The sequence below is a fragment of the Ranitomeya imitator genome, chromosome 3 (genome assembly GCF_032444005.1).
Source record: "Ranitomeya imitator isolate aRanImi1 chromosome 3, aRanImi1.pri, whole genome shotgun sequence".
In the NCBI taxonomy this organism is placed as follows: domain Eukaryota; kingdom Metazoa; phylum Chordata; class Amphibia; order Anura; family Dendrobatidae; genus Ranitomeya; species Ranitomeya imitator.
Window position 1 is genome coordinate 618,857,849 of NC_091284.1, and position 23,909 is coordinate 618,881,757.

Sequence of the window (23,909 nt, forward strand, 5' to 3'; positions counted from 1 at the left end):
CAGACTGCACTGCTCACCTGTCAGGATAATGTACCAGAGAAGTCCAAGTAGATGTAATAGAGAATAGACTTTATTTCTACACATTTCTTGGTGATCACACCACTTCCTCAGGACAGTCCATCTCTTCCATCTCTACCATTGTATGATTCTATAAATGTCTGCCCTGAATGGATTTACCACAAAGTAAATTAAATTGTTTTTCATTAGTACTATTAGCATTTGCAAAATGTCAGATTTCTGATTCTTTACAGATATTATTTATGTAATACATATTTTCCTATCAAACACTTTAGAAATTATGTGTAGCACATGTGATATGTTGAAAACTTTAGCTAAAAAGCATGAGCCTTTTTCTAGTAGAACAATTATATTGCAGATTGGCTGTCTGGTAGCACTTCTCTATAGTTCAGCAGAGAACAACTTTACCTTTGGGCACACAATATCTCCAAATTATTTTAATTTTTTGCACATTTTTTACTGGCACTTCATTTCAGTTTGTATAAAAAATAGCTGATAAAAATTGTTCCTGGAAAAAATTCATCAGATTTACTCATCCATGCTTCCAACAGCTCTTTTCTACTTTTATAAATAGGAATTAATGGTGATACAGTGACTCTGAAAATGAAAAAATGACCTGCCATACAAATTCTGATCCACTGGGAACCACTGAACTCTGATGGCCCTGGTACTCACCTCCACTGCACAAGGTATGATAATATGTAAGATGTCATAGTTGCAGGGCATTATCAGAAAGCCTGCATGACCACAAAGTTTCAACTTATGAGTAGTGTTGAGCGATACCTTCCGATATCGGAAAGTATCGGTATCGGATTGGATCGGCCGATATTCAAAAAATATCGGATATCGCCGATACCGATACCCGATCCCAATGCAAGTCAAAGGGACCAAAATATCGGAATTAAAATAAACCCTTTCTTTCCTTGTAGGTTCATTCTACATGAAGGAAAACAACTAAGAATAATGCAGCATGTATTTGGGGAGGTGGCGGAGACATTAAAGGCATAGAGGTTTAGCCCAATCAAATAGAATAGCAGGAATTTTAAATTTTTTTTAAGACGTTCGGAGTTACAAAGATATTGACTATGTTAAGATTTTTTTTATTTTGTCAGATATTGATGTTTCACTATTCCACGCCCTTCACCTTTTTTTTTTACTTTTCCCACACTTTCATCTTCATCATCATCAGCATCTTTGACATCAACTTCTCCTTCACCTTATTCATCTTCTTCTTCATCTTCTACCTATTTTTTTTATATTACATTCTTCATATTCATTTTATTCAACTATTATTATTCTTCCTTTTCTACATATTCATTTTATTCAACTATTATTATTCTTCCTATTCTACTTCTTCATCATATTCTCATTTGTGACAGGCATTCCCGTAGTTGTTATCTATAAAAGTTTGAAGATTACACCTTCCATTCTGCCTGTCACAAAAGTTACATTTGTCCGCGTTCAGTTTGGCCTGCAGCATCAGGCTTTATCCAGGGGCACCACGAGGAGGAACGGACTCACCCCCATACACTGCTTAGTATTCTTCTGCATATAATTTAGATAATATCTTTTGCTCTGATATTAAGTGTTATGCTTAATAGGGTTGAGCGAAACGGATCGTTCATTTTTAAAAGTCGCCGACTTTTGGCAAAGTCCCGATCCCTGTGTGGGGTCGGCCATGCGGTACGCGACTTTCGCGCCAAAGTCGCGTTTCAATGACGCGAAAAGCGCCATTTCTCAGCCAATGAAGGTGGACGCAGAGTGTGGGCAGCGTGATGACATAGGTCCTGGTCCCCACCATCTTAGAGAAGGGCATTGCAGTGATTGGCTTGCTGTCTGCGGCATCACAGGGGCTATAAAAAGGCGTTCCCGCCGACCGCCATCTTACTGCTGCTGATCTGAGCCTAGGGAGAGGTTGCTGCTGCTTCGTCAGAAGCAGGGATAGCGTTAGGCAGGGTCCATTAACCACCAAACCGCTTGTGCTGTAGCGATTTCCACTGTCCAACACCACCTTTTGTTTGCAGGGACAGTGGAAGCTACATTTTTTTTTTCTCAGCGCTGTAGCTCATTGGGCTGCCCTAGAAGGCTCCCTGATAGCTGCATTGCTGTTTGTATGCCGCTGGGCAAACCAACTGCTTTTTTCAAAGCACAAATCCTGTTGTTCCTTCCTTTCTGCACAGCTATCTTGTTTGTTTGTCCACACTTTTTATTTAATTTGTGCATCAGTCCACTCCTTATTGCTGCCTGCCATACCTGGCTGAGATTACTGCAGGGAGATAGTAATTGTAGGACAGTCCCTGGTTTTTTCTTTTCTTTTTATTTTTTTCTCCCTAAAAAAATAAGTTGTGGGAGATTAAGATTGGCATTTCTGCTAGAGTGCCATCCCTGTGTGTGCCATCTCTCTCACATAGTGGGCCATAGAAAGCCTTTTTATTTTTCTGTTTTTTTTTTGTGGGGTTTATAAATTCTCCCTGAAAAAAAAAAACAGTGGGAGATTAATATTGGCCTTTGGGCTTGTGTGCCAGTCCTGAGTGTGCCATCTCTCTCTCAAATAGTGGGCCATTGAAAGCCTATTAATTTTTTTTTTTTTTGGTTTCTAAATTCTCCCTGAAAAAATAAAAAAAAATCAGTGGGAGATTAATATTGCCCTTTCTGCTTTTGTGCCACTCCTGACTCCTGGGTGTGCCATCTCTCTCTCTCAAATAGTGGGCCATAGAAAGCCTATTTTTTTTTTAATTGGGTTTCTAAATTCTCCCTGAAAAAATAAAAATAAATCAGTGGCAGATTAATATTGCCCTTTCTGTTTGTATGCCACTCCTGACTCCTGGGTGTGCCATCTCTCTCTCTCAAATAGTGGGCCATAGAAAGCCTATTTTTTTTTATTGGGTTTCTAAATTCTCCCTGAAAAAAAAAAAAAAAATCAGTGGGAGATTAATATTGCCCTTTCTGCTTGTGTGCCACTCCTGACTCCTGGGTGTGCCATCTCTCTCTCTCAAATAGTGAGCCATAGAAAGCCTATTTTTTTTATTGGGTTTCTAAATTCTCCCTGAATAAAAAAATAAAAAAATCAGTGGGAGATTAATATTGCCCTTTCTGCTTGTGTGCCACTCCTGACTTCTGGGTGTGCCATCTCTCTCTCAAATAGTGGGCCATAGAAAGCCTATTTTTTTTATTGGGTTTCTAAATTCTCCCTGAAAAAAAAAAAAAAAAATCAGTGGGAGATTAATATTGCCCTTTCTGCTTGTGTGCCACTCCTGACTCCTGGGTGTGCCATCTCTCTCTCTCAAATAGTGGGCCATAGAAAGCCTATTTTTTTTTTATTGGGTTTCTAAATTCTCCCTGAAAAAAAAAAAATCAGTGGCAGATTAATATTGCCCTTTCTGCTTGTGTGCCACTCCTGACTCCTGGGTGTGCCATCTCTCTCTCTCAAATAGTGGGCCATAGAAAGCTAATTTTTTTGTTTTTTATTTTGTTTCTAAATTCTCCCTGAAAAAAATCATTGTTTTTTAATTTGGTTTCTAAATTCTTCCTGAAAAAATCATTTTTTTTTATTTTGTTTCTAAAGTCTCCCTGAAAAAATAAAAAAAAATCAGTGGGAGATTAATATTGCCCTTTCTGCTTGTGTGCCAGTCTTGACTCCTGGGTGTGCCATCTCTCTCTCTCAAATAGTGGGCCATAGAAAGCCTATTTTTTTTTTATTGGGTTTCTAAATTCTCCCTGAAAAAATAAAAAAAAATCAGTGGGAGATTAATATTGCCCATTCTGCTTGTGTGCCAGTCTTGACTCCAGGGTGTGCCATCTCTCTCTCTCAAATAGTGGGCCATAGAAAGCCTATTTTTTGTTTTTTATTTGGTTTCTAAATTCTCCCTGAAAAAATCATTTTTTTTATTTGGTTTCTAAATTCTTCCTGAAAAAAATCATTTTTTTTTATTTTGTTTCTAAAGTCTCCCTGAAAAAATAAAAAAAAATCAGTGGGAGATTAATATTGCCCTTTCTGCTTGTGTGCCAGTCTTGACTCCAGGGTGTGCCATCTCTCTCTCTCAAATAGTGGGCCATAGAAAGCCTATTTTTTGTTTTTTATTTGGTTTCTAAATTCTCCCTGAAAAAATAATTTTTTTTATTTGGTTTCTAAATTCTTCCTGAAAAAAATCATTTTTTTTAATTTTGTTTCTAAAGTCTCCCTGAAAAAATAAAAAAAATCAGTGGGAGATTAATATTGCCCTTTCTGCTTGTGTGCCAGTCTTGACTCCTGGGTGTGCCATCTCTCTCTCTCAAATAGTGGGCCATAGAAAGCCTATTTTTTTTTATTGGGTTTCTAAATTCTCCATGAAAAAATTAAAAAAAATCAGTGGGAGATTAATATTGCCCTTTCTGCTTGTGTGCCAGTCTTGACTCCAGGGTGTGCCATCTCTCTCTCTCAAATAGAGGGCCATAGAAAGCCTATTTTTTTGTTTTTTATTTGGTTTCTAAATTCTCCCTGAAAAAATCACTTTTTTTTATTTTGTTTCTAAAGTCTCCCTGAAAAAATAAAAAAAAATCAGTGGGAGATTAATATTGCCCTTTCTGCTTGTGTGCCAGTCTTGACTCCTGGGTGTGCCATCTCTCTCTCTCAAATAGTGGGCCATAGAAAGCCTATTTTTTTTTTATTGGGTTTCTAAATTCTCCCTGAAAAAATAAAAAAAAATCAGTGGGAGATTAATATTGCCCATTCTGCTTGTGTGCCAGTCTTGACTCCAGGGTGTGCCATCTCTCTCTCTCAAATAGTGGGCCATAGAAAGCCTATTTTTTGTTTTTTATTTGGTTTCTAAATTCTCCCTGAAAAAATCATTTTTTTTATTTGGTTTCTAAATTCTTCCTGAAAAAAATCATTTTTTTTTATTTTGTTTCTAAAGTCTCCCTGAAAAAATAAAAAAAAATCAGTGGGAGATTAATATTGCCCTTTCTGCTTGTGTGCCAGTCTTGACTCCAGGGTGTGCCATCTCTCTCTCTCAAATAGTGGGCCATAGAAAGCCTATTTTTTGTTTTTTATTTGGTTTCTAAATTCTCCCTGAAAAAATAATTTTTTTTATTTGGTTTCTAAATTCTTCCTGAAAAAAATCATTTTTTTTAATTTTGTTTCTAAAGTCTCCCTGAAAAAATAAAAAAAATCAGTGGGAGATTAATATTGCCCTTTCTGCTTGTGTGCCAGTCTTGACTCCTGGGTGTGCCATCTCTCTCTCTCAAATAGTGGGCCATAGAAAGCCTATTTTTTTTTATTGGGTTTCTAAATTCTCCATGAAAAAATTAAAAAAAATCAGTGGGAGATTAATATTGCCCTTTCTGCTTGTGTGCCAGTCTTGACTCCAGGGTGTGCCATCTCTCTCTCTCAAATAGAGGGCCATAGAAAGCCTATTTTTTTGTTTTTTATTTGGTTTCTAAATTCTCCCTGAAAAAATCACTTTTTTTTATTTTGTTTCTAAAGTCTCCCTGAAAAAATAAAAAAAAATCAGTGGGAGATTAATATTGCCCTTTCTGCTTGTGTGCCAGTCTTGACTCCTGGGTGTGCCATCTCTCTCTCTCAAATAGTGGGCCATAGAAAGCCTTTTTTTTAATTTTTTATTGGGTTTCTAAATTCTCCCTGAAATAATCATTTTTTTTTATTTGGTTTCTAAATTCTTCCTGAAAAAATCATTTTTTTTAATTTTGTTTCTAAAGTCTCCCTGAAAAAAAAAAAAGTGAGAGATCAATATTGACATTTCTGCTTGAGTGACAGTCCTGCGTGTGTGGCATCTCTCTCATTTGGTGCCACCGAAAACAGAGTGTGTAACATTGTGCCTGATTTTCCTTGCGGTCTCACCCACCTGTAAAGGGATATCTAAATCATACTGAAGTTATAGCTCACCGTGTATGTTGTTTGACAACAACAAATACCGTTACTTTGGTTACGTTTTTAAAACAATGAGGAAGTCTGGTGGAAGAGGTCGTGGCCGTGGGCGTTCATTGTCAGCTGGTAATGATGGTAGTGGTAGTGGAGCATCAAGTGGTCGTGGGAAAAAAAATATTGCACCTAAGTCTGGAGCTGTGGAGCCAGGTTCGTCGTCTGGCTACAGAAGGCCTCGAACGCTCCCTTTTCTGGGAGTAGGAAAACCGCTTTTAAAGCCGGAGCAGCAAGAGCAAGTTTTGGCTTACCTTGCTGACTCAGCCTCTAGCTCTTTTGCCTCCTCTTTTGAAACTGGTAAATGTAAAAGCAGCGCGTCGTTAGTGGATGTTCACGGTCAGGGACAAGTCGCTTAATTGTCCTCTTCAGCAAAAACAACAACAGAGAAGGATGCAGCAGGCGACACAACGGGTTACTCCATGGAGCTCTTTACACATACCGTCCCTGGCTTAGAAAGTGAAGCAGTTAACAGGCCATGCCCATTACAAGTTGAATCTGACATGGAGTGCACTGATGTACAGCCACAGCCAGACTACTATGCTGGTCCTTTCACTCAGACCACAACATTGCCCTCGCGGGGTACTGATCCAGAATCAGACCCTGATGAGACTATGTTGCCCCGTCACAAACGCTCTACCACCGACTTACACGGTGACACAGACGAAGTTGCGCACGAGCTGGAAGAGGAGGTTATAGATGACCCAGTTGTTGACCCCGATTGGCAGCCATTGAGGGAACAGGGTGCAGGCAGCAGTAGTTCTGAAGCGGAGGAGGAGGGGCCGCAGCAGGCATCAACATCGCAGCAGGTTCCATCTGCCGGTCCCGTAGATGGGACAAAACGTGTGGCAAAGCCAAAAACTGTTGGAGGACAGCGTGGCCATCCGGTTAAAGCTCAGTCTGCAATGCCTGAAAAGGGATCCGAGGCTCGAAAGAGTGCAGTCTGGCATTTTTTTAAACAACATCCAATTAATCCGCACAAATTCATCTGTCAAAAATGCTCAACTACCTTAAGCAGAGGTCAGAATCTGAAAAGTCTCAATACAAGTTGCATGCATAGACATTTAACCACCATGCATTTGCAAGCCTGGACTAACTACCAAACGTCCCTTAAGGTTGTAGCACCCTCGGCCAATGAAGCTAGTCACCAACGCTACATCCCTGCCGTCACTGTAAGGCCACCATTTTCCGCACCACCTGCAGTATCTGTGCAGGTTTCTTTGCCAGGCCAAAGCAGTCAGGGTCAGGGAATCACCAGTTTCGTAGTAGGAAACACTGCATCTAGGGCACAGGCAGAAACAATACCGTCTCCAACCGCCTCTCAGTCTGCCATGTCCACCGGAACAACCGCTAGTTCCACGATCTCCAGCTCTCCAGTCCAGCTCACCCTACATGAGACTCTGGTTAGAAAAAGGAAGTACTTATCCTCGCATCCGCGTACACAGGGTTTGAACGCCCACATAGCTAGACTAATCTCGTTAGAGATGATGCCCTACCGGTTAGTTGAAAGTGAAGCTTTCAAAGCCCTGATGGACTACGCTGTACCACGCTACGAGCTACCCAGTCAACACTTCTTTTCGAGAAAAGCCATTCCAGCCCTCCACCAGCATGTTAAAGAGCGCATCGTCCATGCACTCAGGCAATCTGTGAGTACAAAGGTGCACCTGACAACAGATGCATGGACCAGTAGGCATGGCCAGGGACGTTACGTGTCCAACACGGCACACTGGGTGAATGTGGTGGATGCAGGGTCCACAGGGGACAGCAATTTCGGGACAGTTCTGCCTAGCCCACGGTCTAGGAAACAGTTGGCTGTAGGTGTTCGCACCCCCTCCTCCTCCTCCTCCTCTTCGTCCTTCTGCTGAAGCGAGAGCTCGTCCACAGACCGCAGTCGCCAAACCACTCCATCCGCAGCTGGCACTGTTGCACACCAGTTGTCCCATTATGGGGCAGCTACTGGCAAGCGTCAGCAGGCTGTATTGGCTATGAAGTGTTTGGGCGACAACAGACACACCGCGGAAGTTCTGTCCGAGTTCTTGCAGACAGAAACGCAGTCGTGGCTGGGCACAGTAGATCTTGAAGCAGGCAAGGTAGTGAGTGATAACGGAAGGAATTTCATGGCTGCCATCTCCCTTTCCCAACTGAAACACATTCCTTGCCTGGCTCACACCTTAAACCTGGTGGTGCAGTGCTTCCTGAAAACTTATCCGGGGTTATCCGGCCTGCTCCTCAAAGTGCGCGGACTTTGCTCACATATTCGCCGTTCGCCCATACACTCCAGCCGTATGCAGACCTATCAGCGGTCTTTGAACCTTCCCCAGCATCGCCTAATCATAGACGTTGCAACAAGGTGGAACTCAACACTGCACATGCTTCAGAGACAGTGCGAACAGAGGCGGGCTGTTATGTTTTTGTGGGAGGATACACATACACGGGCAGGCAGTAGGATGGCAGACATGGAGTTGTCAGGTGTGCAGTGGTCGAAGATACAAGACATGTGTCAAGTCCTTCAGTGTTTTGAGGAATGCACACGGTTGGTTAATGCAGACAACGCCATAATAAGCATGAGCATCCCCCTAATGCATCTGCTGATGCAAACTTTGACGCACATAAAGGAGCAGGCATCTGCAGCCGAGGAAGAGGAAAGCCTTGACGACAGTCAGCCATTGTCTGGTCAGGGCAGTGTACAGGACGAGGTAGCGGGTGAACAGGAGGAGGAGGACGAGGAGGATGATGGGGATGAGTATTTTTTTAATGAAGACGTTTCTCCGGGGCCACTGGAAATTGGTGGCGTGGCAAGGCCGGGTTCTGGGTTTCTGAGGGACACAAGTGACGTAGATTTGCCTGAAACTGCCCCTCAACCAAGCACAACCGCAGATTTGACAACTGGAACTTTGGCACACATGGCGGATTATGCCTTACGCATCCTCAAAAGGGACACACGCATTACGAAAATGATGAACGATGACGATTACTGGTTGGCCTGCCTCCTTGATCCTCGCTATAAAGGCAAATTGCAAAATATTATGCCACATGACAACTTGGAACTAATATTAGCAACCAAACAATCAACTCTTGTTGACCGTTTGCTTCAGGCATTCCCAGCACACAGCGCCCGTGATCGTTCTCACACGAGCAGCAGGGGGCAGCAGACCAGAAGTGTTAGAGGTGCAGAAATCCGAATTGGTGTTGGACAGAGGGGTTTTCTGACCAGGTTGTGGAGTGATTTTGCTATGACCGCAGACAGGACAGGTACTGCTGCATCAATTCAAAGTGACAGGAGACAACATTTGTCCAGTATGGTTACTAACTATTTTTCATCCCTTATTGATGTTCTACCTCAACCATCATTCCCATTTGATTACTGGGCATCCAAATTAGACACCTGGCCAGAATTGGCAGAATATGCATTGCAGGAGCTTGCTTGCCCGGCAGCTAGTGTCCTATTAGAAAGAGTATTCAGTGCTGCAGGTTCAATATTAACCGAAAAAAGGACTCGTCTGGCCACCCAAAATGTTGATGATCTAACCTTCATTAACATGAACCACAACTGGATTTTGAATTCTTTTGCCCCACCTTGCCCGGCCGACACCTAGCTTTCCTATGAAAAGGTATTGCCTGTGGACTACTCTGAATGACTTTACCAATCTCGTAATTTGCAGCAGCTGATTGTCCAGCATACGACATGTTTACACCTCCCTAAATGGCCAATCTCCCCACACGGGGCCGTGGTATCGCCACTTGGTGCAAGCACCTGTGAGAGTGCTGTTTTTCTGAAGAGGTGGGTGTGCCCGCTTTTGGTCTACGGCACTGCCACTGGGTCCTTCATAGTAAAATAAAGTGTCTCTGGCGGTGGTGGTGCGCACCCAACGTCAGACACACTGTTGTAACATGAGGGGCCCTGGGCATGTACCGCCGGCCACAAGAGAGTTCCCCCACCCCCAGCTCAAACATTGCTCTACCACTTGCACAATTATCTCTCACAGTTCCACCTATGTTTAGTCTATGCGCTGACATCCGTAAATTCCTGCCGCTGACAATACCATTGTGTTGACATGTATGATGGTACTTAACATAGTCAGGGGCAGTGTCCTATATTTACCCAAGTAAATACTTTGTGCCAAATTACTAGGTCTGAAACTACGCAGAGGAGCCCACCCCTGTACCTAATGATTGCACCCTTTTGTTTTTTCTTTTTGTTGTAATGCGAGACATTAGCATGTATTTATTTTTTGGGACTACTAACTGGCAGACACTCATTACAATCGGCCGCCGCTGACAACACCAATGGTGCCCAACACCAATGGTGCCCACTGCCTGTGTACCCCTGCAAGAGAATTAAAAGTGCCCACAGCCCAATTTTATTATGTTAGGCCTTCGAAGCCTGTCTGCGGTCCCTCCTTCCACTAAGCCTCCACTGACCTGTCTACTGCTGCCTGTGTTCCCCCGGAACCAATGTTAAAGTGCCTACAGCCCAAATTTATTATGTTAGGCCTTCGAAGCCTCTCTGCGGTCCCTCCTTCCACTAGGCCTCCACTGACCTGTCTACTGCTGCCCGTGTTCCCCTGGAACCAATGTTAAAGTGCCTACAGCCCAAATTTATTATGTTAGGCCTTCGAAGAATGTCTGCGGTCCCTCCTTCCACTAGGCCTCCACTGACCTGTCTACTGCTGCCTGTGTTCCCCTGGAACCAATGTTAAAGTGCCTACAGCCCAAATTTATTATGTTAGGCCTTCGAAGCCTGTCTGCGGTCCCTCCTTCCACTAGGCCTCCACTGACTGGTCTACTGCTGCCCGTGTTCCCCTGGAACCAATGTTAAAGTGCATGCAGCCCTAATTTATTATGTTAGGCCTTTGAAGCCTGTCTGCGGTCCCTCCTTCCACTAGGCCTCCACTGACCTGTCTACTGCTGCCCGTGTTCCCCTGGAATCAATTTTAAAGTGCCTACAGCCCTAATTTATTATGTTAGGCCTTCGAAGCCTGTCTGCGGTCCCTCCTTCCACTAGGCCTCCACTGACCTGTCTACTGCTGCCCGTGTACCCCTGGAACCAATTTTAAAGTGCCTACAGCCCTAATTTATTATGTTAGGCCTTCGAAGCCTGTCTGCAGTCCCTCCTTCCACTAGGCCTCCACTGACCTGTCTACTGCTGCCCGTGTTCCCCTGGAACCAATGTTAAAATGCCTACAGCCCTAATTTATTATGTTAGGCCTTTGAAGCCTGTCTGCGGTCCCTCCTTCCACTAGGCCTCCACTGACCTGTCTACTGCTGCCCGTGTTCCCCTGGAACCAATTTTAAAGTGCCTACAGCCCTAATTTATTGTGTTAGGCCTTCGAAGCCTGTCTGCGGTCCCTCCTTCCACTAGGCCTCCACTGATCTGTCTACTGCTGCCCGTGTTCCCCTGTAACCAATTTTAAAGTGCCTACAGTCAAATTTTATTATGTTAGGCCTTCGAAGCCTGTCTGCGGTCCCTCCTTCCACTAGGCCTCCACTGACCTGTCTACTGCTGCCCGTGTTCCCCTGTAACCAATTTTAAAGTGCCTACAGCCAAATTTTATTATGTTAGGCCTTCGAAGCCTGTCTGCGGTCCCGCCTTCCAATAGTTCTCCACTGACCAGACCAATGCTGCCCGTGGACCCCTGGAACCTATTTTTAATTGCATAGAGCATCCTTTTTTTAATAGTAGGCGTACAAAGTCTGTCTGCGGTCCACTATTGAAATTGTCCTCCACTGACCAGAGCAATGCTGCCTGTGTACCCCTGTAACCTTTTTTAAACTGCAGTGAGCCACATTTTTGGTTTAAGGTCTACTACCTGTGTCTGTCTGCACCACTCAATACAGCTGTCCTCCTTTGAGAAAAGCAGAGCGTCAATAGTCTTATTTTCAGCCTCTAGGAATTTGAAAACTGCATTGGGGCTACTACTTTGGTAGGGCCTACTAACGGTGTCTGCCGCTCCAAGGTGTGCCCCAGGTTTCCTCTCCATTGCTTCGATCTTCCGACTCTCGTTTAGTAGTTGTTGAAAACTACACTGCATTAGGCCTACAAATTGGGTATGGGGTGTAGAGAGACGGTGAGTTACACTCCAAGGTGTTCCCCAGGTTTCCTCTCCATTGCTTCCGTCTTCCGACTCTCGTTTAGTAGTTGTTGAAAACTACACTGCATTAGGCCTACAAATTGGGTATGGGGTGTAGAGAGACGGTGTGTTACACTCCAAGGTGTTCCCCAGGTTTCCTCTCCATTGTTTCGGTCTTCCGACTCTCGTTTAGTAGTTGTTGAAAACTACACTGCATTAGGCCTACAAATTGGGTATGGGGTGTAGAGAGACGGTGTGTTACACTCCAAGGTGTTCCCCAGGTTTCCTCTCCATTGCTTCGATCTTCCGACTCTCGTTTAGTAGTTGTTGAAAACTACACTGCATTAGGCCTACAAATTAGGTATGGGGTGTAGAGAGACGGTGTGTTACACTCCAAGGTGCTCCCCAGGTTTCGTCCACATTGCTTCGATCTTCCGACTCTCGTTTAGTTGTTGTTGAAAACTACACTGCATTAGGCCTACAAATTGGGTATGGGGTGTAGAGAGACGGTGTGTTACACTCCAAGGTGTTCCCCAGGTTTCCTCTCCATTGCTTGGGTCTTCCGACTCTCATTTAGTAGTTGTTGAAAACTACACTGCATTAGGCCTACAAATTGGGTATGGGGTGTAGAGAGACAGTGTGTTACACTCCAAGGTGTTCCCCAGGTTTCCTCTCCACTGCTTGGGTCTTCCGACTCTCGTTTAGTAGTTGTTGAAAACTACACTGCATTAGGCCTACAAATTGGGTATGGGGTGTAGAGAGAGGGTGTGTTACACTTCAATTTGTTCCCCAGGTTTCGTCCACATTGCTTCGATCTTCCGACTCTCGTTTAGTAGTTGTTGAAAACTACACTGCATTAGGCCTACAAATTAGGTATGGGGTGTGTAGAGAGACGTTGTGTTACACTCCAAGGTGTTCCCCAGGTTTCCTCTCCATTGCTTTGGTCTTCCGACTCTCGTTTAGTAGTTGTTGAAAACTACACTGCATTAGGCCTACAAATTGGGTATGGGGTGTAGAGAGACGGTGTGTTACACTCCAAGGTGTTCCCCAGGTTTCATCCACATTGCTTTGATCTTACGACTCTCGTTTAGTAGTTGTTTAAAACTACACTGCATTAGGCCTACAAATTGGGTATGGGGTGTAGAGACGGTGTGTTCCACTCCAAGGTGTTCCCCAGGTTTCCTCTCCATTGCTTCGATCTTCCGACTCTCGTTTAGTAGTTGTTGAAAACTACACTGCATTAGGCCTACAAATTGGGTATGGGGTGTAGAGAGACGGTGTGTTACACTCCAAGGTGTTCCCCAGGTTTCCTCTCCATTGCTTCGGTCTTCCGACTCTCATTTAGTAGTTGTTGAAAACTACACTGCATTAGGCCTACAAATTGGGTATGGGGTGTAGAGACGGTGTGTTCCACTCCAAGGTGTTCCCCAGGTTTCGTCCACATTGCTTCGATCTTCCGACTCTCATTTAGTAGTTGTTGAAAACTACACTGCATTAGGCCTACAAATTGGGTATGGGGTGTAGAGAGACGGTGTGTTACACTCCAAGGTGTTCCTCAGGTTTCGTCCACATTGCTTCGATCTTCCGACTCTCGTTTAGTAGTTGTTGAAAACTACACTGCATTAGGCCTACAAATTGGGTATGGGCTGTAGAGAGACGGTGTGTTCCACTCCAAGGTGTTCCCCAGGGTTCCTCTCCATTGCTTGGGTCTTCCGACTCTCGTTTAGTAGTTGTTGAAAACTACACTGCATTATGCCTACAAATTGGGTATGGGGTGTAGAGAGACGGTGTGTTACACTCCAAGGTGTTCCCCAGGTTTCGTCCACATTGCTTCGATCTTCCGACTCTCGTTTAGTAGTTGTTGAAAACTACACTGCATTAGGCCTACAAATTAGGTATGGGGTGTAGAGAGACGGTGTGTTACACTCCAAGGTGTTCCCCAGGTTTCCTCTCCATTGCTTCGGTCTTCCGACTCTTGTTTAGTAGTTGTTGAAAACTACACTGCATTAGGCCTACAAATTGGGTATGGGGTGTAGAGAGACGGTGTGTTACACTCCAAGGTGTTCCCCAGGTTTCATCCACATTGCTTCGATCTTCCGACTCTCGTTTAGTAGTTGTTGAAAACTACACTGCATTAGGCCTACAAATTGGGTATGGGGTGTAGAGACGGTGTGTTCCACTTCAAGGTGTTCCCCAGGTTTCCTCTCCATTGCTTCGATCTTCCGACTCTCGTTTAGTAGTTGTTGAAAACTACACTGCATTAGGCCTACAAATTGGGTATGAGGTGTAGAGAGACGGTGTGTTACACTCCAAGGTGTTCCCCAGGTTAACTCTCCATTGCTTCGGTCTTCCGACTCTCATTTAGTAGTTGTTGAAAACTACACTGCATTAGGCTTACAAATTGGGTATGGGGTGTAGAGACGGTGTGTTCCACTCCAAGGTGTTCCCCAGGTTTCGTCCACATTGCTTCGATCTTCCGACTCTCGTTTAGTAGTTGTTGAAAACTACACTGCATTAGGCCTACAAATTGGGTATGGGGTGTAGAGAGACGGTGTGTTACACTCCAAGGTGTTCCCCAGGTTTCTTCCACATTGCTTCGATCTTCCAACTCTCGTTTAGTAGTTGTTGAAAACTACACTGCATTAGGCCTACAAATTGGGTATGGGGTGTAGAGAGACGGTGTGTTACACTCCAAGGTGTTCCCCAGGTTTCCTCTCCATTGCTTCGATCTTCCGACTCTCGTTTAGTAGTTGTTGAAAACTACACTGCATTAGGCCTACAAATTGGGTATGGGGTGTAGAGAGACGGTGTGTTACACTCCAAGGTGTTACCCAGGTTTCCTCTCCATTGCTTTGGTCTTCCGACTCTCGTTTAGTAGTTGTTGAAAACTACACTGCATTAGGCCTACAAATTGGGTATGGGGTGTAGAGAGACGGTGTGTTACACTCCAAGGTGTTCCCCAGGTTTCGTCCACATTGCTTTTGATCTTCTGACTCTCGTTTAGTAGTTGTTGAAAACTACACTGCATTAGGCCTACAAATTGGGTATGGGGTGTAGAGACGGTGTGTTCCACTCCAAGGTGTTCCCCAGGTTTCCTCTCCATTGCTTCGATCTTCCGTCTCTCGTTTAGTTGTTGTTGAAAACTACACTGCATTAGGCCTACAAATTGGGTATGGGGTGTAGAGATGGTGTGTTCCACTCCAAGGTGTTCCCCAGGTTTCCTCTCCATTGCTTCGATCTTCCGACTCTCGTTTAGTAGTTGTTGAAAACTACACTGCATTAGGCCTACAAATTGGGTATGGGGTGTAGAGACGGTGTCTTCCGCTCCAAGGTGTTCTCCAGGTTTCCTCTCCATTGCTTCAATCTTAAAGCTCTTGTTTAGTAGTTGTTGAAAACAACACTGCATTCGGCCTACAAGTTAGGTCTGGGTTGTAGAGACGGTGTCTTCTACTCCAAGGTGTTCTCCAGGTTTCCTCTCCATTGCTTCAATCTTCATGCTCGTCTTAAGTAGTTGTTGAAACAACACTACATTAGGCCTTCAAGTTGGGTCTGGGTCGTAGAGACGGTGTCTGCCGCTCCAAGGTGTTCTCTAGGTTGCCACATAATCGAAGCTGCATAGAGCCTATATTGTAATTTTACGCCTACAAAGTCTTTCTGCGGTCCCTCCTTCCAATTGTCCTCCACTGAGCACAACAATGCAGAATGTGTACCCATGTAACCTTTTTTAAACCAGCGTCGAGCCAACTTTGTGGTTTAAGGCCTACTTGTAGTGTCTGGCTGCGCCACTCAATACAGCTGTCCTCTTTACAAAAAATGACCTACAATTATCTGGTTTTCAGCCTATCGGAATTTTAAAACTGCAGTGGGCCTACTAGTTGGGTTGGGGCCTTCTATCTGTGTCTGCCGCTCCTTGCTGTTCTCCTACAGTGAACAAAGCTGTGCCGCCTGTTTACTATTCTTGCCAATTTTGAACTGCATTTACACTACTTACAGATTTGGGCCTACTCTCTGTGTCAGCCTCTCATTCCAGTTGTCCTCCACTGAACAAAACAATGCCCCCTGGTTAGTCCTGTTACCAATTTTGAACTGCATTTAGCCCACTTTATTCTTTGGGCCTATATCTGTGTTTCCTCCTCATCCTGCCCATTGCCCAGCCAGTGATAAATGAGTCTGCTGGTACATTGACCCATAACCCAACATTCCCCGTGCACGCTACACTGCAAGATTGTGACCCTGCTGAAAGTCAGGTCCCCCTTCCCGCATACCATACCACCTTACACGGGGACAAAGAGGAAGGTGCAGATGAAGGTGCGGGTTCCTTCATCAGGTGGGGGGAAGAATACTCGTTGTTGGCGACGTCACTGGCACAGGGCCCCTCATAGTACGCAAAAGTGTTGCTGCCGGTGGGAGGCGCCCCCGCCGTGCAAACACACCGCTGTACTTTGAGGGGCCCTGTGCCAGTGCCAATGCCAACGAGTGGGCCCCCCCTGCTTGTTCAGGATCACAGCACTTGCAAAGTTGAAATACTTACCTCTCCCTGCTCCACTGCCGTGACGTGGTCCAGATTTACTGGGCCCACTAATTACTTGAACCAGCCCTACCCCCCACAACTTTAGCCAAATGACCCCCAATTTCAAATGCCTTCCAATTATTATAAGCTAAATTACGATTGACAAGCTTCTGTAACAAGAATGGATGTTTTTGCCATTAAAATGGGCAGTGTAGGTGTTTTCCTGGCCTCCACTCACTGCCGACTATGCTCCCCCATTGACTTGCATTGGGTTTCGTGTTTCGGTCGATCCCCGACTTTTCGCGATAATCGGCCGATTCCACTCGACTCGACTTTTAAGATAGTCGGGTTTCGCGAAACACGGCTCGACTCTAAAAAGGTCAAGGTCGCTCAACCCTAATGCTTAATGTTCTTCTGCTCTTTGTTCTGCAGCCTCTTGTTCTTCTGCTTCTCGGTCTTCCATGTCGTCGTCTCCAGGGTCGTCGTCTCCAGGGTCGTCGTCTCCGCCGTCGTCGTCTCCGCCGTCATCGTCTCCGGCGTCGTCGTCGTCATCGGGGTGGTCTTCAGGGTCGTCATCTCCAGGGTCGTCGTCATCTCACTGGTTGTCGTCTCTGGTGTCGTCGTCATCTTAGGGGTGGTCTTCCGGGTCGTCGTCTTTAGGGTCTTCAACTTGGAAATGTAGCAGAAGGTACAAGAAGGCTTAGAAAATGCCAAGAACCAGCTGATGGAACTGGAACTCGGATGGCTACCCGAAGGTTCAAGAGCCTATGGAACTACCAAGGACCAGCTGACGTTACTGGAACCCGGTTACTAAGCAGGAGGTACCCGTGCTAAAAATCAATACCAAGGACCGCCTGACGTTGGCGGAACTCGGATACCCAGAGGGAGGCACCTAAGCCAAAGGCTCTGCCCGGAACCAGCTGACGTTACTGGAACCAGGATGGGGAGAAGAAGGTACAAGAGCAAAAGACACTGCCGAGAACCAGCTGACGGTACTGGAACCTGGATGGGTAGCTGAAGGTCCAAGAGCCAATGGAACTACCGAGGACCAGCTGACATTACTGGAACCCGGTTACTAAGCAGGAGGTACCCGTGCCTGAAAGCACTACCAAGGACCACCTGATGTTGGTGGAACTTGGATACCCAGAAGGAGGCACCTAAGCCAAAGGCTCTGCCCGGAACCAGCTGACGGTACTGGAACCAGGATGTGGACCAGAAGGTCCACAGGAGAGGAGAGAACAGCTAGGCCGCGAGGCAGCCGCAGTTACCGAACCCCAACAGTCCTACAGGGGGAGCTTGGCCTACTGGCACTACAGAACCAGCCTTGACTGCCAATTCACGCAGCCCACATAGGAAGCTCCTAAACTGGAGGCACCCTGGAGTTGGCTAACCCGACCGCAACACGACGGGGCAACGCATAGGCGTCTCAGTGAGCTTGACACTACCCAGAATCAGCTGACGGTGCTGGAACCAGGCTGGGCACGAGGGAGTACCCGTGACAAAAACACTGCTGAGAACCAGCTGGTGGTGCTGGAACACGGATGCGTTGCCCCAGTGTGCAAGAGCCAATGGCACCGAGGACCAGCTGACGGTGCTGGAACCCGGTTACTAAGCTGTAGGTGCCCGCGCTTAAAAGCACTACCAAGGACCACCTGGCGTTGGCGGAACTCGGATACCCAGGAGGAGGCACCTAAGCCAAAGGCTCTGCCCGGAACCAGCTGACGGTGCTGGAACCAGGTGGTGGACCAGAAGGTCCACAGGAGAGGAGAGAACAGCGAGGCCGCGAGGCTGCCGCAGTTACCGAACCCCAACAGTCCTACAGGGGGAGCTTGGCCTACTGGCACTACAGAACCAGCCTTGACTGCCAATTCACGCAGCCCACATAGGAAGCTCCTAAACTGGAGGCACCATGGAGTTGGCTAACCCGACCGCAACACGACGGGGCAACGCATAGGCGTCTCAGTGATCTTGACACTACCCGGAAACAGCTGACGGTGCTGGAACCAGGCTGGGCACGAGGAAGTACCCGTGACAAAAACACTGCCGAGAACCAGCTGGCGGTGCTGGAACACGGATGCGTTGCCTATTCAAGATTGTCGAGCAAAGGGTAAACAGGGGGAGCATAGTGTAGGCCGAAGGCTGCACTGGAGGCAGCTTTGTGTCTGCGTTGCGTTTGCAGGACACGATGCCGGCTACACAGCGGGGGAACAGCTGGCAGTGCTGAACCCCACTGACACATTGGCTGGTGTTTTTCTCTGTGCAGCTAGCACTTCCGGGCAAAAACTGGCGGTGTTAGAGCCCTGGGTCAGCAGGAGGAGGAGAGGAGCAGAGTGTAGGCCGAAGCCTAATTGAACCAATTTCAAAGGTAACCTTTAACCCACCCTCAGGTGTTACAATGTAGAAGAGCCACACCTTGTGCAGCAGTAATGCTCCACAAGTGAAAGGTTGCTCTTTAAATTTTGCTCATTGCACACGCAGAATGAAAGACGTACACAATTTTGCCCATTGTACAGTAGAACTGTATTGGAGGCGTGACTTGTCTTTTTAAGGAGACGCGGCACAGGTGTCCAAAAATAACGCCTTGGTGCTGGGCGCAGCCTCCTGAGCGTTGTTATTTGCTGTACAGGAGTCTGCGCTCTTGTTAGCCCTTGGCCATGGCCAGTAAGCGCTGCCCATCTTATGACCTCATTTCATGTTGGCCGGTGCGGTTAGCGATGGCCATGAATCCCTGACCCGCAGTGTCTTTTCATAAAGTCACACTGCGGGGTTGGGATTCGTGGCCTTGCGCAGTAAATATGTTTGCCGCTCACACATGTCCTTACACCCTGCTTCAGACTGGGCGGCCTCAGCTGATCCCTTATCGCATGCCGCGGCCATGAGGCCGCACAGTCTGAAGAAGGCGGAAGGAGATGAGTGAAGACAGGCGAACATATGCACTGCACATGCCCATCAATCACACCCTCGCAGTCAAAATATATGAGACAACGAGGGGCGTTGTGTCGGGCAGGGCGGACGCACAGGCACAGGCAGCCAACCAATGATGTCAGAAGACGGGCAGCGCTACCAAGGGGGGTGATGCGTGTCATTTAAAAAGGAGAATCACACCTCATGGGCAGTGAAATGGTCTGTAATGAGACACATTTTGTACGTGTTAAATTCAATGTGGGCAAGGAGAAAAAGTCAGCCACCTTGTACAAATGCAGCAGTACTGCTGTACAAGGTGGCTGTTATACATTGAAACACCTGGGGGTGGGGGTCAGGGTCCCTTTAATTTCAGTTCAGGTGCCTGCGTGGCGTTTGCAGGACACGTTGCCAGCTACACAGCAGGGGAACAGCTGGCGGTGCTGAACCCCACTAACACATTGGCTGGTGTTTTTCTCTGTGCAGCTAGCACATCCGGGCCCCAACTGGCGGTGTTAGAGCCCAGGGTCAGCAGGAGGAGGAGAGGAGCAGAGTGTAGGCCGAAGCCTGCACTGGTGGCAGCTTTTGGTCTGTTGTGCCAGCGCTGCTTGTGCTGGACACGTTGCCGGCTACACAGCAGGGGAACAGCTGGCGGTGCTGAACCCCACTGACACAATGGCGGGTGTTTTTCTCTGTGCAGCCAGCACTTCCGGGCCCCAACTGGCGTAGTTAGAGCCCAGGGTCTGCAGGAGGAGCAGAGTGTAGGCCGAAGCCTAGTAGAACCAATTTCAAAGGTAACCTTTAACCCCCCCTCAGGTGTTGCAAAGTACAATAGCCACACCTTGTGCAGCACTAATGCTGCACAAGTCAGAGGTTGCTCTATGAATTTTGCCCATTATACAGTAAGACTGTATTGGACGCGTGAATTGTGTTTTTAAGGAGACGCAGCACAGGTGCACATAATTAACGCCTTGGTGCTGGGCGCAGAATCCTGAGCGTTGTTATTTGCTGTACAGGAGACTGCGCTATTGTTATCCCTTGGCCATGCGCTGTGAGCGCTGCCTGTCTTCTCACCTCATTTCATGTTGGCCGGTGCGGTTAGCAATGGCCATGAATCTCAGACCCGCAGTTTCTTTTAATAAAGTCACACTGCAGAGCTGGGATTTGTGGCCTTGCGCAGTAAATATGTTCGCCGCTCACACATGTCCTTACACCTGCTTCAGACTGGGCGGCCTCAGCTGATCCCTTATCGCCAGCCACGGCCATGAGGCCGCACAGTCTGAAGAAGGTGGAAGGAGATGAGTTAAGACAGGCGAACATATGCACTGCACATGCCCATCAATCACACCCTCGCAGTCAAAATATATGAGACAACGAGGGGCGTTGTGTCGGGCAGGGCTGACGCACAGGCACAGCCAGCCAACCAATGATGTCAGAAGACGGGCAGCGCTACCAAGGGGGGTGCTGCGTGTCATTAAAAAGGAAAGTCACACCTCAGGGACATTGTAATGGTCTGTAATGAGACACATTTTGTACGTGTTAAATTCAACATGGGCAAGGAGAAAAAGTCAGCCACCTTGTACAAATGCAGCAGTACTGCTGTACAAGGTGGCTGTTATACATGGAAACACCTGGGGGGGTGGGGGCAGGTTCCCTTTAATTTCAGTTCAGGTGCCTGCATGGCATTTGCAGGACACGTTGCCAGCTACACAGCAGGGGAACAGCTGGCGGTGCTGAACCCCACTGACACATTGACTGGTGTTTTTCTCTGTGCAGCTAGCACGTCCGGGCAAAAACTGGCGGTGTTAGAGCCCAGGGTCAGCAGGAGGAGGAGAGGAGCAGAGTGTAGGCCGAAGCCTGCACTGGTGGCAGCTTTTGTTCTGTTGTGCCAGCGTAGCTTGTGCTGGACACGTTGCCGACTACACAGCAGGGGAACAGCTGGCGGTGCTGAACCCCACTGACACATCAGCTAGTGTTTTTTCTGTGTAGACAACACTTACAGGTGGCAACTGACAGTGTTGAAACCCAGGGAATCAAAGAGGAGCAGAGTGTAGGCCGAAGCCTGCAGTGGAGCAAGTTGAAAGGGAACCTTTAACCCCCCCCCCAGGCATTTGTTGCTGAAAGAGCCATCTTGTACAGCAGTAATACTGCACATGGAAAATGGTGGCTCCTAAAATTATGCTCCTTGCAAACGCTGAAGTACACACTCATATAATGTGTCCCCTCACACCGTTAAACCGTCCCAGAAGTGGGACTTTCCTTTGTAATGTGAAACAGCACAGCCATCATTCCAACCCCCTTGGTGCCGTGCGCCACCTCCTCAACGTTGTTTGGTTCTGTCACGGAGCCCGCGCTGTAATGTTATCCCTTGGCCATGCACAGTTAGCGGTGCCCGTCTTCTGACATCATTTAGGTGTCAGGCTGGCAGTGCCTGTGCGTCAAAGCTGCCCGAGATCCAACCTCGCAGTGTCATCTAATGTAATTCCACTGCGGGCCTGGGATCCATGGGCATGCGCAGTGCATATCATCGCCTCTCACTCACCTCCTTCCTGCTTCTTCAGACTGTGCAGCATCACGGCCGTGGCATGCTATTAGGGATCAGCTGACGCCGCCTAGTCTGAAGAAGCGTGAAGAAGGGGAGTGAGAGGCTAGTATATGCACTGCGCATGGCCATGGATACCAGGCCCACTGTGGGATCACATTAGACGACACTGCGAGGTGGCATTTCGGGCAGCGTGGACGCACAGGCGCAGCCAGGATGACAACAAATGATGTCAGAGGATGGGCAGCGCAAACTGTGCATGGCCAAGGGATAACATAACAGCGCAGGGTCCATGACAGAATCAAACAAAGCTAAGGAGGCAGGGCACGGAGCCAAGGGGGTAGGAATGACGGCTGTGCTGCGTCACATTACAAAGGAAAGTCCCACCTCCGGGACGGTTTGACGGTGTGAGGGGACACATTACATGAGTGTGTAGTTCAGCGTTTCCAAGGAGCATAATTTCAAGAGCGACCTTTTCCTTGTGCAGTATTAGTGCTGCACAAGGTGGCTCTTTCAGTAACAAACGCCTAGGGGGGGGGACAGGTTCCCTTACATTTTTGTTGTGCCAGCGTGGCGGTCGCATGACACGTTGCCGGATACACAGCTGGGGATCAGCTGACGTTACTGAACCCCAATAACAGAGGAGCGACTGTTGACTGTGCAGACAGCACTTCCAGGCACCAACTGGCGGTGTTAGAGCCCAGGGACAGCAGGAGGAGCAGATTGGAGGTATTGCCGCACACACAGCTGGGGATCAGCTGACGTTACTGAGCCCCAATAACAGAGGAGCGACTGTTGACTGTGCAGACAGCACTTCCAGGCACCAACTGGCGGTATTAGAGCCCATGGACAGCAGGAGGAGCAGAGGAACAGAGTGTAGGCCGAAGCCTGATTGGAGCAAGTTGAAAGGGAACCTTTAACCCCCCCCCCAAGACGTTTGCAGCTGAAAGAGCCATCTTGTGCAGCACTAAGGATGCAAAAGGAAAAGGTTCCTCTTTTAATTATGCTCCTTGCAAACACAGAAGTAAACACTAAAAATGTGTCCCCTTATACCGTAAAACCGTCCCAGAGGTGGGAATTTCCTTCATAATGGGACGCAGCACAGCTGTCATTCCTATCCCCTTGGTGCCGTGCGCTGCCTCCTCAGCGTTGTTTTAAGCTGTCACGGAGCCTGCGCTGGTCTGTTATCCCTTGGCCATGCCCAATTTGCGCTGCCTGTCTTCTGACATAATTTGGTGTCAGGCTGTCAGTGCCTGTGCGTCCACGCTGCTCCAGATCTCACCTCGCAGTGTCGTCTAATGTAATCCCACTGCGGGCCTTGGATCCATGGGCATGCACAGTGCATATCCTCGCCTCTCACTCCCCTCCTTCCCTCTTCTTCAGACTGTGCGGCGTCACGGCCGTGGCATGCTATTAGGGATCAGCTGACGGCGCACAGTCTAAAGAAGGCGGAGGGAGATGAGCGAGAGCCCGAGGTGAAGATATGCACTGCGCATGCCCATGGATCCCAGGCTCGCAGTGTGATTCAATCAGAAGACACTGCGAGGCGGGTTCTCGGGCAGCGCGGGCGCACAGGCGCAGCCAGTCTGACACCAAATTATGTCAGAAGACAGGCAGCGCAAATTGGGCATGGCCAAGGGATAACAGAACAGCGCAGGCTCCGTGACAGCTTAAAACAACGCTGCGGAGGCAGCGCATGGCACCAAGGGGGTAGGAATGACGGCTGTGCTGCGTCACATTATGAAGGAAAGTCCCAGCTCCGGAATGGTATAACGGTATCAGTGAACACATTTTATAAGTGTTAAGTTCTGCGTGTGCAAGGAGCTAAACTAAAAGAGCTACCTTTTCCTTGTGCAACATTACTGCTGCACAAGATGGCTCTGTCAGTAACAAACGCCGGGAGGGGGGGACAGGTTCCCTTACATTTAGGTTGTTGTGCCAGCGTGGCGGTCG